At 41.6% G+C, this 18,247-nt stretch overlaps 1 long non-coding RNA gene across 1 annotated transcript; it reads right to left on the minus strand.

The window, feature by feature from the left end:
* Positions 1–308: 308 nt before the first annotated feature.
* LOC143996721 (uncharacterized) lies at positions 309–9,830 on the minus strand. The gene is made up of 3 exons (XR_013277586.1): positions 9,019–9,830; positions 4,687–4,889; positions 309–551 (listed from the first exon to the last, which is right to left on the minus strand). It is a non-coding gene; the product is annotated as an uncharacterized LOC143996721 (long non-coding RNA).
* Positions 9,831–18,247: the final 8,417 nt, after the last annotated feature.

The following is an 18,247-nucleotide window of genomic DNA, read 5'->3' on the forward strand; positions in this document are numbered from 1 at the left end:
CAGGCATACTATAGACACCCCTCCCCAGGCACGATATTTAAAGGAATATTTCACGTTTTTTCACTTTAATCGTCATTAAAATCAGTGCTCCCGAAAAAACGTATGTTTTTAAAAACATTTTAGGCATTGACCCATGTCCCCTGGGGCAGGAGCCAGGTCCCCAAACCCTTTTTTGAACGTTCGAGTCCCATAGACTTCAATGGGGTTCTAAAGTTCGCACAAATTTTAGGTCCGTTTGAAAGTTATGGTGCAAACCGAACCGGGGGGGGGGGGGGGGTGTGTTTGGCTCATCCTTAGTTACAGAACACATTTCAACAGTGAAGACAAAATGGAGTCTCTTGTGCTTACATGAACAGTACATTTCCCTCCTTTTGTTTATTTGACACCATTCTTCTCCGCGTTACATTCAGCCAATTGCTGGTAACTCCTGTTACATTGGCACAGAGAGACTGCCTCCTGTTCAGCTCTCTCCTAACTTTCTCACAATAATGGATTCATCAGGGCTGGTGGACCATTTGTTGGTACAGCCGATAGTCACACAGAGGAATAGCCTGACGAGGAAGTAAATAAAAAATATGAGAATTAGGAGCATCACAATGTAAGCGCCTAGTTTTTGTAACCATGTTGCTATGCCACATAAAAAGTCACCAAAAGCTCCTAAACCCTTAAAGGGGTTCCATCCATCTTTAGCACTATCTCTGGCCTTATTCTGTAGTTATCTTAGCAAGATGCCCTTTAATAATGTCCTCATGATCAGAAATGTACATACAACAGTCAGTGCAAAATAACTTACACATCCCACCTTGAGCTGCAGTGAGAAAATTTGGCGTTAATCTGTGCTTTAATACTACCTTTTTAACCTGAGCCATTTCTTCACTTAATAAACCTATATCAGTGGTAGTAATAATCTCATCTACAATTCTAGCGTAATTATTTATTCTTTTCATTGCTTCAATTCCCCATCCTGTCCAGAAGGGAACCATGACCATGCCATGTCACCTTCAGTGAACAGCTCTCTTCTGAACACTAAACGGTATTCTGGACTTTGATCGTGGCAGCGACTGAAACAAAACTTTACTCCAGCGTGAGCAGAGGTGGATCTTTAAATTAAACGCCACCTCCCTCCCTGGACTCAATGAGTCTCATTTGCTCCTTTCCTAAAGGGATTTTCCTCTGGAAAAACACAATAATTTAATCTAATTTGGGCATCCAGTGTGGACGTGCTCATGACCTCCTGCTCTTCTTCTCTTCCTCTGAAAACCCTCTTTCTTTACCCCACGCAAATGCCATTTAACTATGCCATGTATGATCATTAGGGATGAGCTTCGTGTTCGAGTCGAACATACGCTCGACTCGAACATCGGCTGTTCGCCCGTTCGGCGAATTCCGAACGTTATGGGCCATTCGCGCCAAATTCGTGTGGCGCTCACGGCCCACAATGCAGTGCGATGACGCAGTGCATTGCTGGCTCATGATTGGCCAAGCATGCACTGTGACCCCGCATGCTTGGGGGCAAAGACTTTTTCACACCAAAGTAGAGAAATAGAGAGATAGAGAGAAATAGAGAGAAATAGAGATAGAGAGATATAGAGATTAGAGAGATATAGAGATTAGAGAGATATAGAGATTAGAGAGATAGAGAGATAGAGATTAGAGAGATAGAGATTAGAGAGATAGAGATTAGAGAGATATAGATAGAGATTAGAGAGATAGAGATTAGAGAGATAGAGATTAGAGAGATAGAGATAGAGATTAGAGAGATAGAGATTAGAGAGATAGAGATTAGAGAGATAGAGATAGAGAGATAGAGAGATAGAGAGATTAGAGAGATAGAGAGATAGAGATTAGAGAGATAGAGATTAGAGAGATAGAGAGATAGAGAGATAGAGAGATAGAGAGATTAGAGAGATAGAGAGATAGAGAGATAGAGATTAGAGAGATAGAGAGATAGAGAGATAGAGAGATTAGAGAGATAGAGAGATAGAGATTAGAGAGATAGAGATTAGAGAGATAGAGATTAGAGAGATAGAGATTAGAAAGATAGAGATTAGAGAGATAGAGATAAAGATTAGAGAGATAGAGATTAGAGAGATAGAGAGATAGAGATAGAGAGATAGAGATTAGAGAGATAGAGATTAGAGAGATAGAGATTAGAGATAGAGATTAGAGATAGAGAGATAGAGATAGAGAGATAGAAATAGAGAGATAGAGATTAGAGAGATAGAGATTAGAGAGATAGAGATTAGAGAGATAGAGAGATAGAGATAGAGAGATAGAGAGATAGAGATTAGAGAGATAGAGATTAGAGAGATAGAGATTAGAGAGATAGAGATTAGAGATAGAGATTAGAGAGATAGAGATTAGAGAGATAGAGATTAGAGATAGAGGATAGAGAGATAGAGATAGAGAGATAGAGAGATAGAGAGATAGAGATTAGAGAGATAGAGATTAGAGAGATAGAGATTAGAGATAGAGGATAGAGATATAGAGATAGAGAGATAGAGATAGAGAGATAGAGAGATAGAGAGATAGAGATTAGAGAGATAGAGATTAGAGAGATAGAGATTAGAGAGATAGAGATTAGAGATAGAGGATAGAGAGATAGAGATAGAGAGATAGAGAGATAGAGATTAGAGAGATAGAGAGATAGAGAGATTAGAGAGATAGAGATAGAGAGATAGAGATTAGAGAGATAGAGATTAGAGAGATAGAGAGATAGAGATTAGAGAGATAGAGAGATAGAGATTAGAGAGATAGAGATTAGAGAGATAGAGAGATAGAGATTAGAGAGATAGAGAGATTAGAGAGATAGAGATGAGAGAGATAGAGATTAGAGAGATAGAGAGATAGAGAGATTAGAGAGATTAGAGAGATAGAAATTAGAGAGATAGAGATTAGAGAGATAGAGATTAGAGAGATAGAGAGATAGAGAGATATAGAGATTAGAGAGATAGAGAGATTAGAGAGATAGAGATTAGAGATTAGAGAGATAGAGAGATAGAGATTAGAGAGATAGAGATTAGAGAGATAGAGATTAGAGAGATAGAGATATAGAGATAGAGATTAGAGAGATAGAGATTAGAGAGATAGAGATAGAGAGATAGAGATTAGAGAGATAGAGATTAGAGAGATAGAGATTAGAGATAGAGATTAGAGATAGATAGATAGAGATAGAGAGATATAGATAGAGAGATAGAGATAGAGAGATAGAGAGATAGAGATTAGAGATAGAGGATAGAGAGATAGAGATACAGAGATAGAGATACAGAGATAGAGAGATAGAGAGATAGAGATTAGAGAGATAGAGATTCGAGAGATAGAGATTAGAGAGATAGAGATTAGAGATAGAGGATAGAGAGATAGAGAGATAGAGAGATAGAGATTAGAGAGATAGAGATAGAGATAGAGAGATAGAGATTAGAGAGATAGAGATTAGAGAGATAGAGATTAGAGAGATAGAGATAGAGAGATAGAGATTAGAGAGATAGAGATTAGAGAGATAGAGATTAGAGAGATAGAGTTTAGAGAGATAGAGTTTAGAGAGATAGAGATTAGAGATAGAGATTAGAGAGATAGAGATTAGAGATAGAGATTAGAGAGATAGAGATTAGAGAGATAGAGATTAGAGATAGAGATTAGAGAGATAGAGAGATAGAGATTAGAGAGATAGAGATTAGAGAGATAGAGATTAGAGAGATAGAGATTAGAGATAAAGAGATAGAGAGATAGAGATTAGAGAGATAGAGATAGAGAGATAGAGATTAGAGAGATAGAGATTAGAGAGATAGAGATAGAGAGATAGAGATTAGAGAGATAGAGATAGAGAGATAGAGATGAGAGAGATAGAGAGATAGAGATTAGAGAGATAGAGATAGAGAGATATAGATTAGAGAGATAGAGATTAGAGAGATAGAGTTTAGAGAGATAGCGATTAGAGATAGAGATTAGAGAGATAGAGATTAGAGAGATAGAGAGATAGAGAGATAGAGAGATAGAGATTAGAGAGATAGAGAGATAGAGAGATAGAGATAGAGTTGTTCTTGTTTGCACCGCCTGTATACTCCTGTACTCCTGTTCTGAGTATATAGGGCCTGGGGGCCCCACGCCTTTCCTTTTTTTAATATGGGTATGGGGTTCCCCTTAATATCCGTACAAGACCCAAAGGGGCTGGTAATGGGCGGGGGGGCTACCTATGCCATTTTTCTCAATGATTTTCATCCATATTGCCGGAACCAGATATTACATTAAAACCGCCAAGCAGTTTTAAATGACTTTTTTCCGTTAAATATCATTTTGTGCAGGGACTGTTCTAAACATGGGAAACATGTGGCACTTCACAGGCATACTATAGACACCCCTCCCCAGGCACGATATTTAAAGGAATATTTCACGTTTTTTCACTTTAATCGTCATTAAAATCAGTGCTCCCGAAAAAACGTATGTTTTTAAAAACATTTTAGGCATTGACCCATGTCCCCTGGGGCAGGAGCCAGGTCCCCAAACCCTTTTTTGAACGTTCGAGTCCCATAGACTTCAATGGGGTTCTAAAGTTCGCACAAATTTTAGGTCCGTTTGAAAGTTATGGTGCAAACCGAACCGGGGGGGGGGGGGGGGGTGTGTTTGGCTCATCCTTAGTTACAGAACACATTTCAACAGTGAAGACAAAATGGAGTCTCTTGTGCTTACATGAACAGTACATTTCCCTCCTTTTGTTTATTTGACACCATTCTTCTCCGCGTTACATTCAGCCAATTGCTGGTAACTCCTGTTACATTGGCACAGAGAGACTGCCTCCTGTTCAGCTCTCTCCTAACTTTCTCACAATAATGGATTCATCAGGGCTGGTGGACCATTTGTTGGTACAGCCGATAGTCACACAGAGGAATAGCCTGACGAGGAAGTAAATAAAAAATATGAGAATTAGGAGCATCACAATGTAAGCGCCTAGTTTTTGTAACCATGTTGCTATGCCACATAAAAAGTCACCAAAAGCTCCTAAACCCTTAAAGGGGTTCCATCCATCTTTAGCACTATCTCTGGCCTTATTCTGTAGTTATCTTAGCAAGATGCCCTTTAATAATGTCCTCATGATCAGAAATGTACATACAACAGTCAGTGCAAAATAACTTACACATCCCACCTTGAGCTGCAGTGAGAAAATTTGGCGTTAATCTGTGCTTTAATACTACCTTTTTAACCTGAGCCATTTCTTCACTTAATAAACCTATATCAGTGGTAGTAATAATCTCATCTACAATTCTAGCGTAATTATTTATTCTTTTCATTGCTTCAATTCCCCATCCTGTCCAGAAGGGAACCATGACCATGCCATGTCACCTTCAGTGAACAGCTCTCTTCTGAACACTAAACGGTATTCTGGACTTTGATCGTGGCAGCGACTGAAACAAAACTTTACTCCAGCGTGAGCAGAGGTGGATCTTTAAATTAAACGCCACCTCCCTCCCTGGACTCAATGAGTCTCATTTGCTCCTTTCCTAAAGGGATTTTCCTCTGGAAAAACACAATAATTTAATCTAATTTGGGCATCCAGTGTGGACGTGCTCATGACCTCCTGCTCTTCTTCTCTTCCTCTGAAAACCCTCTTTCTTTACCCCACGCAAATGCCATTTAACTATGCCATGTATGATCATTAGGGATGAGCTTCGTGTTCGAGTCGAACATACGCTCGACTCGAACATCGGCTGTTCGCCCGTTCGGCGAATTCCGAACGTTATGGGCCATTCGCGCCAAATTCGTGTGGCGCTCACGGCCCACAATGCAGTGCGATGACGCAGTGCATTGCTGGCTCATGATTGGCCAAGCATGCACTGTGACCCCGCATGCTTGGGGGCAAAGACTTTTTCACACCAAAGTAGAGAAATAGAGAGATAGAGAGAAATAGAGAGAAATAGAGATAGAGAGATATAGAGATTAGAGAGATATAGAGATTAGAGAGATATAGAGATTAGAGAGATAGAGAGATAGAGATTAGAGAGATAGAGATTAGAGAGATAGAGATTAGAGAGATATAGATAGAGATTAGAGAGATAGAGATTAGAGAGATAGAGATTAGAGAGATAGAGATAGAGATTAGAGAGATAGAGATTAGAGAGATAGAGATTAGAGAGATAGAGATAGAGAGATAGAGAGATAGAGAGATTAGAGAGATAGAGAGATAGAGATTAGAGAGATAGAGATTAGAGAGATAGAGAGATAGAGAGATAGAGAGATAGAGAGATTAGAGAGATAGAGAGATAGAGAGATAGAGATTAGAGAGATAGAGAGATAGAGAGATAGAGAGATTAGAGAGATAGAGAGATAGAGATTAGAGAGATAGAGATTAGAGAGATAGAGATTAGAGAGATAGAGATTAGAAAGATAGAGATTAGAGAGATAGAGATAAAGATTAGAGAGATAGAGATTAGAGAGATAGAGAGATAGAGATAGAGAGATAGAGATTAGAGAGATAGAGATTAGAGAGATAGAGATTAGAGATAGAGATTAGAGATAGAGAGATAGAGATAGAGAGATAGAAATAGAGAGATAGAGATTAGAGAGATAGAGATTAGAGAGATAGAGATTAGAGAGATAGAGAGATAGAGATAGAGAGATAGAGAGATAGAGATTAGAGAGATAGAGATTAGAGAGATAGAGATTAGAGAGATAGAGATTAGAGATAGAGATTAGAGAGATAGAGATTAGAGAGATAGAGATTAGAGATAGAGGATAGAGAGATAGAGATAGAGAGATAGAGAGATAGAGAGATAGAGATTAGAGAGATAGAGATTAGAGAGATAGAGATTAGAGATAGAGGATAGAGATATAGAGATAGAGAGATAGAGATAGAGAGATAGAGAGATAGAGAGATAGAGATTAGAGAGATAGAGATTAGAGAGATAGAGATTAGAGAGATAGAGATTAGAGATAGAGGATAGAGAGATAGAGATAGAGAGATAGAGAGATAGAGATTAGAGAGATAGAGAGATAGAGAGATTAGAGAGATAGAGATAGAGAGATAGAGATTAGAGAGATAGAGATTAGAGAGATAGAGAGATAGAGATTAGAGAGATAGAGAGATAGAGATTAGAGAGATAGAGATTAGAGAGATAGAGAGATAGAGATTAGAGAGATAGAGAGATTAGAGAGATAGAGATGAGAGAGATAGAGATTAGAGAGATAGAGAGATAGAGAGATTAGAGAGATTAGAGAGATAGAAATTAGAGAGATAGAGATTAGAGAGATAGAGATTAGAGAGATAGAGAGATAGAGAGATATAGAGATTAGAGAGATAGAGAGATTAGAGAGATAGAGATTAGAGATTAGAGAGATAGAGAGATAGAGATTAGAGAGATAGAGATTAGAGAGATAGAGATTAGAGAGATAGAGATATAGAGATAGAGATTAGAGAGATAGAGATTAGAGAGATAGAGATAGAGAGATAGAGATTAGAGAGATAGAGATTAGAGAGATAGAGATTAGAGATAGAGATTAGAGATAGATAGATAGAGATAGAGAGATATAGATAGAGAGATAGAGATAGAGAGATAGAGAGATAGAGATTAGAGATAGAGGATAGAGAGATAGAGATACAGAGATAGAGATACAAAGATAGAGAGATAGAGAGATAGAGATTAGAGAGATAGAGATTCGAGAGATAGAGATTAGAGAGATAGAGATTAGAGATAGAGGATAGAGAGATAGAGAGATAGAGAGATAGAGATTAGAGAGATAGAGATAGAGATAGAGAGATAGAGATTAGAGAGATAGAGATTAGAGAGATAGAGATTAGAGAGATAGAGATAGAGAGATAGAGATTAGAGAGATAGAGATTAGAGAGATAGAGATTAGAGAGATAGAGTTTAGAGAGATAGAGTTTAGAGAGATAGAGATTAGAGATAGAGATTAGAGAGATAGAGATTAGAGATAGAGATTAGAGAGATAGAGATTAGAGAGATAGAGATTAGAGATAGAGATTAGAGAGATAGAGAGATAGAGATTAGAGAGATAGAGATTAGAGAGATAGAGATTAGAGAGATAGAGATTAGAGATAAAGAGATAGAGAGATAGAGATTAGAGAGATAGAGATAGAGAGATAGAGATTAGAGAGATAGAGATTAGAGAGATAGAGATAGAGAGATAGAGATTAGAGAGATAGAGATAGAGAGATAGAGATGAGAGAGATAGAGAGATAGAGATTAGAGAGATAGAGATAGAGAGATATAGATTAGAGAGATAGAGATTAGAGAGATAGAGTTTAGAGAGATAGCGATTAGAGATAGAGATTAGAGAGATAGAGATTAGAGAGATAGAGAGATAGAGAGATAGAGAGATAGAGATTAGAGAGATAGAGAGATAGAGAGATAGAGATAGAGTTGTTCTTGTTTGCACCGCCTGTATACTCCTGTACTCCTGTTCTGAGTATATAGGGCCTGGGGGCCCCACGCCTTTCCTTTTTTTAATATGGGTATGGGGTTCCCCTTAATATCCGTACAAGACCCAAAGGGGCTGGTAATGGGCGGGGGGGCTACCTATGCCATTTTTCTCAATGATTTTCATCCATATTGCCGGAACCAGATATTACATTAAAACCGCCAAGCAGTTTTAAATGACTTTTTTCCGTTAAATATCATTTTGTGCAGGGACTGTTCTAAACATGGGAAACATGTGGCACTTCACAGGCATACTATAGACACCCCTCCCCAGGCACGATATTTAAAGGAATATTTCACGTTTTTTCACTTTAATCGTCATTAAAATCAGTGCTCCCGAAAAAACGTATGTTTTTAAAAACATTTTAGGCATTGACCCATGTCCCCTGGGGCAGGAGCCAGGTCCCCAAACCCTTTTTTGAAGGTTCGCGTCCCATAGACTTCAATGGGGTTCTAAAGTTCGCACAAATTTTAGGTCCGTTTGAAAGTTATGGTGCAAACCGAACCGGGGGGGGGGGGGTGTTTGGCTCATCCTTAGTTACAGAACACATTTCAACAGTGAAGACAAAATGGAGTCTCTTGTGCTTACATGAACAGTACATTTCCCTCCTTTTGTTTATTTGACACCATTCTTCTCCGCGTTACATTCAGCCAATTGCTGGTAACTCCTGTTACATTGGCACAGAGAGACTGCCTCCTGTTCAGCTCTCTCCTAACTTTCTCACAATAATGGATTCATCAGGGCTGGTGGACCATTTGTTGGTACAGCCGGTAGTCACACAGAGGAATAGCCTGACGAGGAAGTAAATAAAAAATATGAGAATTAGGAGCATCACAATGTAAGCGCCTAGTTTTTGTAACCATGTTGCTATGCCACATAAAAAGTCACCAAAAGCTCCTAAACCCTTAAAGGGGTTCCATCCATCTTTAGCACTATCTCTGGCCTTATTCTGTTGTTATCTTAGCAAGATGCCCTTTAATAATGTCCTCATGATCAGAAATGTACATACAACAGTCAGTGCAAAATAACTTACACATCCCACCTTGAGCTGCAGTGAGAAAATTTGGCGTTAATCTGTGCTTTAATACTACCTTTTTAACCTGAGCCATTTCTTCACTTAATAAACCTATATCAGTGGTAGTAATAATCTCATCTACAATTCTAGCGTAATTATTTATTCTTTTCATTGCTTCAATTCCCCATCCTGTCCAGAAGGGAACCATGACCATGCCATGTCACCTTCAGTGAACAGCTCTCTTCTGAACACTAAACGGTATTCTGGACTTTGATCGTGGCAGCGACTGAAACAAAACTTTACTCCAGCGTGAGCAGAGGTGGATCTTTAAATTAAACGCCACCTCCCTCCCTGGACTCAATGAGTCTCATTTGCTCCTTTCCTAAAGGGATTTTCCTCTGGAAAAACACAATAATTTAATCTAATTTGGGCATCCAGTGTGGACATGCTCATGACCTCCTGCTCTTCTTCTCTTCCTCTGAAAACCCTCTTTCTTTACCCCACGCAAATGCCATTTAACTATGCCATGTATGATCATTAGGGATGAGCTTTGTGTTCGAGTCGAACATACGCTCGACTCGAACATCGGCTGTTCGCCCGTTCGGCGAATTCCGAACGTTATGGGCCATTCGCGCCAAATTCGTGTGGCGCTCACGGCCCACAATGCAGTGCGAGGACGCAGTGCATTGCTGGCTCATGATTGGCCAAGCATGCACTGTGACCCCGCATGCTTGGCCAATCACAGCGCCGGCAGCGAGGAGAGCCATGATTGGCCACAGGCAGGATGCCTGTGGCCAATCATAGCTCAGGCTGTGTAGTACACGCCCCACACTATATAAGGTCGCCAGTGCGGCGGCCTTGTGTAGTGTGTTGGCAACTGTAGCAGTTAGTGGGTGTTCTGTGTACCTTCAACACAGTATACATCGATCGTTATCGGCCGATTTTTCGTTCTTGCTCTTCTGTAGGGGTTGTTGTCTGCGTGCTCTGAACGCAGTATACACCGCTATATCCACCTATATAGCTAACTATCTTGCTCATTTTAACCACCTCGCGCCCGCCCTATAGCCGAATGACGGCCGTAGAGCAGGCGCGTTCGTCCGGGTGGCCGTCCCTGGACGTCCTATTGTTAACTTCCACAATGCGCGCCGCCACGGGTGCGCATCGCGGAAGTTCTGTGTTCGCCGTGTCCCCCGGGGACAGGCAAACACAGATCGCTGTAAACGGCCAATCACAGCGGCCGTTTACAGCGTGATCGGCGTGTCCAATGGGAGATGATCTCATATGTAAACATATGAGATCATCTCTCAGTGCTACTCTCCCTCCTCACACAGAGTGTGAGAGGGGAGAGATGAATGGCTGCAGCGGCAGCCGTTCTGCTTCGCTTTGTAAAAAAAAAAAAAAAGTGCCATCCTCCCCCAGCAGTGCCATCCATCCTCCCCCAGCAGTGCCATCCTGCCCCAGTGCCATCCACCCCAGTGCTACCTGCCCCCAGTGCCATCCACTCCAGTGCTACCTGCCCCCAGTGCCACCTGTTATCAGTGCCATTTGTCACCAGTGCCATCTGTCATCAGTGCCACGTATAAGTGCCATCTGTCATCAGTGACACGTGTCATCAGTGCCACATAGTGCCATCTGTCATCAGTGCCACGTATTAGTGCCATCTGTCATCAGTGCCACGTATCAGTGCCATTTGTCATCAGTGCCACCTGTCAGTGTCATGTGCCATCTGTTGTCAGTGTCACGTGTCATCAATGCCACTTATCAGTGCCATCTGTCATCAGTGTCACGCGCCATCGGTGCCATGTATTAGTGCCATCTGTCATTGGTGGCACGTATTAGTGCCACGTATTAGTGCCACGTATTAGTGCCATCTGTCATCAGTGCCATGTATTAGTGCCACGTGTCTTCAGTGCCACGTATTAGTGCCACGTGTCATCAGTGCCACGTATAAGTGCCACGTGTCATCAGTGCCACGTATTAGTGCCATCTGCCGTCACTGCCACATATTAGTGCCATCTGTCATCAGTGCCACGTGTCATCAGTGCCACGTATAAGTGTCATCATTGCCATGTATCAGTGCCATCTGTCATCAGTGTCACGTGTCATTGTCCTGGTGCTTCAAAAGTGTAATAAATAGTCAACAAGTTAGATGTGTAATTTATGTTCCTAGAACACATGATGGCGCTACCTGCATGTTGGGCCTCTCTATGTGGCCAGGCTGTGAAAAAGTCCCACACATGTGGTATTGTAATACTCAGGAGGAGTAGCAGAATTTTTTGAGGGGTGTCATTTGTGGTATACACATGCCATGTGAGAGAAATAACCTATTACAATGACAATTTTGTGGAGAAAATTTTTTTTTTAAATCTTAATTTTGCAAAGAATTGTGGGAAAAATATGACAACATCAAAAAGCTCACTATGCCTCTTACTAAATACCTTGGAATGTCTACTTTCCAAAAAGGGGTCATTTGGGGGGTATTTGTACTTTCCTGACTTGTTCGGGTCACAAAAAGCGAGATAGTCCACCAGTACATCAGATGTGATCAATTTTGTGCGATTCGCACCACAGCTTGTAGACTCTCTAACTTTCACAAAGACCAAATAATATCCACTAATTTGGGTTATTTTTACCAAAGATATGTAGCAGTATAAATTGTGGCCAAAACGTATGAAGAAAAATTAATAATTTGCATAATTCTGTCACAGAAACAAAGAAAAATGTGTTTTTTTTCAAAATTGTCGGTCTTTTTTCATTTATAGCGCAAAAAATAAAAACCCCAGAGGTGATAGAGGTGATCAAATACCACCAAAAGAAAGCTCTATTTGTGGGAAAAAAAGGACAAAAAAATAATTTGGGTACAGTGTTGCATGACTGAGTAATTGTCATTCAAAGTGTGAGAGCACCGAAAGCTGAAAATTGGTCTGGGCAGAGGGGTGTTTAAGTGCCCAGTAAGCAAGTGGTTAAATAGAGCTTGCAGTCAGCGGTAGGAGATTGTGCGTGCTGTCTGCGTGCTCTGAAAAAGACGGACGGCAAAACAAATTATACAGGGGTGATAACCCTTCCCTATGTTTTCCAAAAAGCTTAAAAATAGTTTTTTTGACTGGAGCTACACTTTAAAAATGTACCAGTTGAAAATTACAAACAGATTCAACTTAACACAACAAACCTACACAGTCCCTGTCTTGTTTGCACTGCCTGTATACTGCTGTTCTGAGTATATAGGGTCTGGGGGCCCCACGCCTTTCCTTTTTTTAATATGGGTATGGGGTTCCCCTTAATATGCGTACAAGACCCAAAGGGGCTGGTAATGGGCAGGGAGGGCTACCCATGCAATTTTTCTCAATGATTTTCAACCATATTGCAGGAACCAGATATAACATTAAAACCGCAAGCAGTTTTAAATGACGTTATTTCCGTTGAATGTTATTTTGTGCAGGGACTGTTCTAAACACGGGAAACACGTGGCACTTCACAGGCATACTACAGACACCCCCCAGGCATGATATTTAAAGGAATATTTCACTTTTTTTTTCACTTTAATCGTCATTAAAATCAGTGCTCCCGCCAAAACGTCCGTTTTTAAAAGTTTTTTTTGCATTGACCCATATCCCCTGGGGAAGTATCTTGCATATTAGCCGTTAAAAATTAGCACTTTTAATTTCGAACGTTCGAGTCCCATAGAGTTCAATGGGGTTCTAACGTTCGTACGAATTTGGGGTCCGTTCGAAAGTTCTGGTGCGAACCGAGCCGGGGGGTGTTCGGCTCATCCCTAATGATCATATATAGAATTTTCCTAATGTCTCATATGTACTCATAGTATATATATATATATATATATATATATATATATATATATATATATATACACTATGTATCTGTACTTGTAATTAATAGATACGTGAGAAGGGGTACAATGTCCCCAATTCACCTAGAAATAATTCTATGTATGATGGATTGGTCTAGATACAAACAAACCCAAGGATAAACCGAGCAAAAAACCAAGCTTCACCAGCCCACAGACAACCAAATAACCTGTCTAACATTATGCGTTAAAAACAGGGGTTTGGTTTGCACACATTTGCAAACGCATGCGTAAGCCACAGAGCCCCATCAAGGCATCCCGGTATCTGTGGAACCTAACACTAACTTATATTGTATCACTGTTGTGTTTTTTGGTCAGGCATCTCACTGACACCTTTGTTGCCATTGTGCTGGATGTTCAGTGTGCTCCTGCACCTTTAAAAAGGGGTGGCTCCCCTTCAGTCCACCTGCTCTCACCTATCCATCAGAATGCATGTATCTCCACTTTAGGGACACTTATAAGTTAGTGTTAGATACCACAGTTTAGGGATGGCCGAACTGTTTGCCCGGCGGTCGGTTCGCGGCGAATTTTGCGTGTTCGCGATTCGCCCAATCGGAAGACTATTGCCGCTGTTCGCCCGGCAGACATATGTGTTTACAGTGTGAAAGAACTTTGACCCATGATGACACATCCATCATGGGTTACAGGACAGCCAATTGAGACATTTCAGCACATGGACAATTGGACATTCCCCCTACCTGATAAATAGACCTGATCTGGCAACCATTTTACATTCTGTCTTATGTCAGTTTAGGGACAGGACGCTGTGTGGAGCAGGAAGAGACTGTAGTGACACCAATCGCTAGCTGTTAGGTCCACAAAAGTCCCTTTAAGGACTGGTATAGGTGTAGTACAGTATATAGGGTTCAGTGCACTGCTGTGCTGGTGATTGCAGCAGCCTGTCTTTTGTCAGTGTAGGGACAGGACGCTGTGTGCAGAAAGGGACAGACAGTTTAATCACTAGCTAGATATTACTATTAGGTCCACAAAGGTCCTTTTAAGGACTGGTATAGGTGCACAGTATATAGGGTTCTGGTGCACTGCTGTGCTGATGATTGCTGAGTACACTGCTGACTGATTCTGCAGCTGTCTTTTGTCAATGTAGGGACAGGACGTTGTGTGGAGCAGGGACAGTCAGTATAATCATTAGCTATTACTATTAGGTCCACAAAAGGTCCTTTTAAGGACTGGTATAGGTGTACAGTATATAGGGTTGTACACGTATAATATACTTTCTTCCAAATATAGAAAGAATATTATACTTGACTGCTGCCCGATTCTGCAGCTGTCTTTTATCAGTGTAGGGACTGAGGGACAGTCTGCAAATCACTAGCTACTAGGTCCACAAAGGTCCTTTTAAGGACTGATATAGGTGTACAATATATAGGGTGCTGGTGCAGGGCTGTGCTGCAGATTACTGCCCTATTCTGCAGCAGTCTTTTATCAGTGTAGGGACTGAGGGACAGTCTGCAAATCCCTAGCTACTAGGTCCACAAAGGTCCTTGTAAGGACTGGTATAGGTGTACAATATATAGGGTGCTGGGGCAGGGCTGTGCTGCAGATTACTGCCCTATTCTGCAGCAGTCCTTTATCAGTGTAAGGACTGAGGGACAGTCTGCAAATCACTAGCTACTAGGTCCACAAAGGTCCTTGTAAGGACCGGTATAGGTGTACAATATAGATAGGTGTACAATATAGGTGTACAATAATGTCTCATATGTACTCATAGTATATATATATATATATATATATATATATATATATATATATATATACACTATGTATCTGTACTTGTAATTAATAGATACGTGAGAAGGGGTACAATGTCCCCAATTCACCTAGAAATAATTCTATGTATGATGGATTGGTCTAGATACAAACAAACCCAAGGATAAACCGAGCAAAAAACCAAGCTTCACCAGCCCACAGACAACCAAATAACCTGTCTAACATTATGCGTTAAAAACAGGGGTTTGGTTTGCACACATTTGCAAACGCATGCGTAAGCCACAGAGCCCCATCAAGGCATCCCGGTATCTGTGGAACCTAACACTAACTTATATTGTATCACTGTTGTGTTTTTTGGTCAGGCATCTCACTGACACCTTTGTTGCCATTGTGCTGGATGTTCAGTGTGCTCCTGCACCTTTAAAAAGGGGTGGCTCCCCTTCAGTCCACCTGCTCTCACCTATCCATCAGAATGCATGTATCTCCACTTTAGGGACACTTATAAGTTAGTGTTAGATACCACAGTTTAGGGATGGCCGAACTGTTTGCCCGGCGGTCGGTTCGCGGCGAATTTTGCGTGTTCGCGATTCGCCCAATCGGAAGACTATTGCCGCTGTTCGCCCGGCAGACATATGTGTTTACAGTGTGAAAGAACTTTGACCCATGATGACACATCCATCATGGGTTACAGGACAGCCAATTGAGACATTTCAGCACATGGACAATTGGACATTCCCCCTACCTGATAAATAGACCTGATCTGGCAACCATTTTACATTCTGTCTTATGTCAGTTTAGGGACAGGACGCTGTGTGGAGCAGGAAGAGACTGTAGTGACACCAATCGCTAGCTGTTAGGTCCACAAAAGTCCCTTTAAGGACTGGTATAGGTGTAGTACAGTATATAGGGTTCAGTGCACTGCTGTGCTGGTGATTGCAGCAGCCTGTCTTTTGTCAGTGTAGGGACAGGACGCTGTGTGCAGAAAGGGACAGACAGTTTAATCACTAGCTAGATATTACTATTAGGTCCACAAAGGTCCTTTTAAGGACTGGTATAGGTGCACAGTATATAGGGTTCTGGTGCACTGCTGTGCTGATGATTGCTGAGTACACTGCTGACTGATTCTGCAGCTGTCTTTTGTCAATGTAGGGACAGGACGTTGTGTGGAGCAGGGACAGTCAGTATAATCATTAGCTATTACTATTAGGTCCACAAAAGGTCCTTTTAAGGACTGGTATAGGTGTACAGTATATAGGGTTGTACACGTATAATATACTTTCTTCCAAATATAGAAAGAATATTATACTTGACTGCTGCCCGATTCTGCAGCTGTCTTTTATCAGTGTAGGGACTGAGGGACAGTCTGCAAATCACTAGCTACTAGGTCCACAAAGGTCCTTTTAAGGACTGATATAGGTGTACAATATATAGGGTGCTGGTGCAGGGCTGTGCTGCAGATTACTGCCCTATTCTGCAGCAGTCTTTTATCAGTGTAGGGACTGAGGGACAGTCTGCAAATCCCTAGCTACTAGGTCCACAAAGGTCCTTGTAAGGACTGGTATAGGTGTACAATATATAGGGTGCTGGGGCAGGGCTGTGCTGCAGATTACTGCCCTATTCTGCAGCAGTCCTTTATCAGTGTAAGGACTGAGGGACAGTCTGCAAATCACTAGCTACTAGGTCCACAAAGGTCCTTGTAAGGACCGGTATAGGTGTACAATATAGATAGGTGTACAATATAGGTGTACAATAATGTCTCATATGTACTCATAGTATATATATATATATATATATATATATATATATATATGTGTGGTGCACTGCTGCTGACTGCTGCCCTATTCTGCAGCAGTCTTTTATCAGTGTAGGGACTGAGGGACAGTCTTCAAATCACTAGCTACTAGGTCCACAAAGGTCCTTTTAAGGACTGGTATAGGTGTACAATATATAGGGTGCTGGTGCAGGGCTGTGCTGCAGATTACTGCCCTATTCTGCAGCAGTCCATTATCAGTGTAGGGACTGAGGGACAGTCTGCAAATCACTAGCTACTAGGTCCACAAAGGTCCTTGTAAGGACTGGTTTAGGTGTGCAATATATAGGGTGCTGGTGCAGGGCTGTTCTGCAGATTACTGCCCTATTCTGCAGCAGTCCTTTATCAGTGTAAGGACTGAGGGACAGTCTGCAAATCACTAGCTACTAGGTCCACAAAGGTCCTTGTAAGGACCGGTATAGGTGTACAATATATAGGGTTGTGGTGCACTGCTGCTGACTGCTGCCCTATTCTGCAGCAGTCCTTTATCAGTGTAGGGACTGAGGGACAGTCTGCAAATCACTAGCTACTAGGTCCACAAAGGTCCTTTTAAGGACTGGTATAGGTGTACTATTTGGTGTGCAGTATATAGGTGTGTAATACACGTATAAAATACTTGCACATATAGAAAGCATAGTATAGTGCATTTGCACTGAGCAGCATTGTGACCGCTGAGCAGTTCTGCAGCGATACTACAAAGAGTGACAAACGCAATAAAAAAAAGTATTATAACTAGTGTTAGACCAGTGGCCCCAAAAAACGACAGATGGAAGCGGGGTGTTACATACCTTCTTCCACATACATACTGCACTTCGAGAGACTTTTGTCACAGGGTCATTTAAAAAATGACAGGCAGAGGAAGAGGCAGGCCCTTCTGCAGGGGTGGTAGGGGTAGGGCAGGAGCAACAGGCTTGAGCCAAAGTGGCAAATTGCAGAAGGTGCGTGCGATTACGTCAAAGGACGCACCAGACTTGGTTGAATGGCTCACTCAGCCTTACTCTTCTGCACCCTCCTCATCCTCTCGATCTGCACCCTCTTCTTCACTCTCTGCTGTGTGCACCCCCAAAGACACTACCACCAACAACACCACCACCACCACCATATACCTTCCGCTTGAGTCACAGGAATTATTTTCTGATCCATATCAAGACATTTCCAATGCGCAGCCACTCTTGGCATTGGATCAGGAAGAGGAGGTAGCAACAACCGCCACTAAGGAGTCTGACGACAGTCAGCCCAAGGAGGAGGTTGGTCCCCGCTGTTGCTGCCTACTCCGAGATCTGTAATTATAGCAGTGGGGAAGGTGACGTCGATGATGATGTGTCTAGTGATGTCACGTGGGTGCCCACAAAAGAGGAAGAGGAGGGGAGTTCAGAGGGAGATATGGACCAGCAGATAG

Source organism: Lithobates pipiens, unplaced genomic scaffold (genome assembly GCF_037356315.1).
Source record: "Lithobates pipiens isolate NorthernLeopardFrog02 unplaced genomic scaffold, aLitPip1_a1.2 Scaffold_19, whole genome shotgun sequence".
Lineage (NCBI taxonomy): Eukaryota > Metazoa > Chordata > Amphibia > Anura > Ranidae > Lithobates > Lithobates pipiens.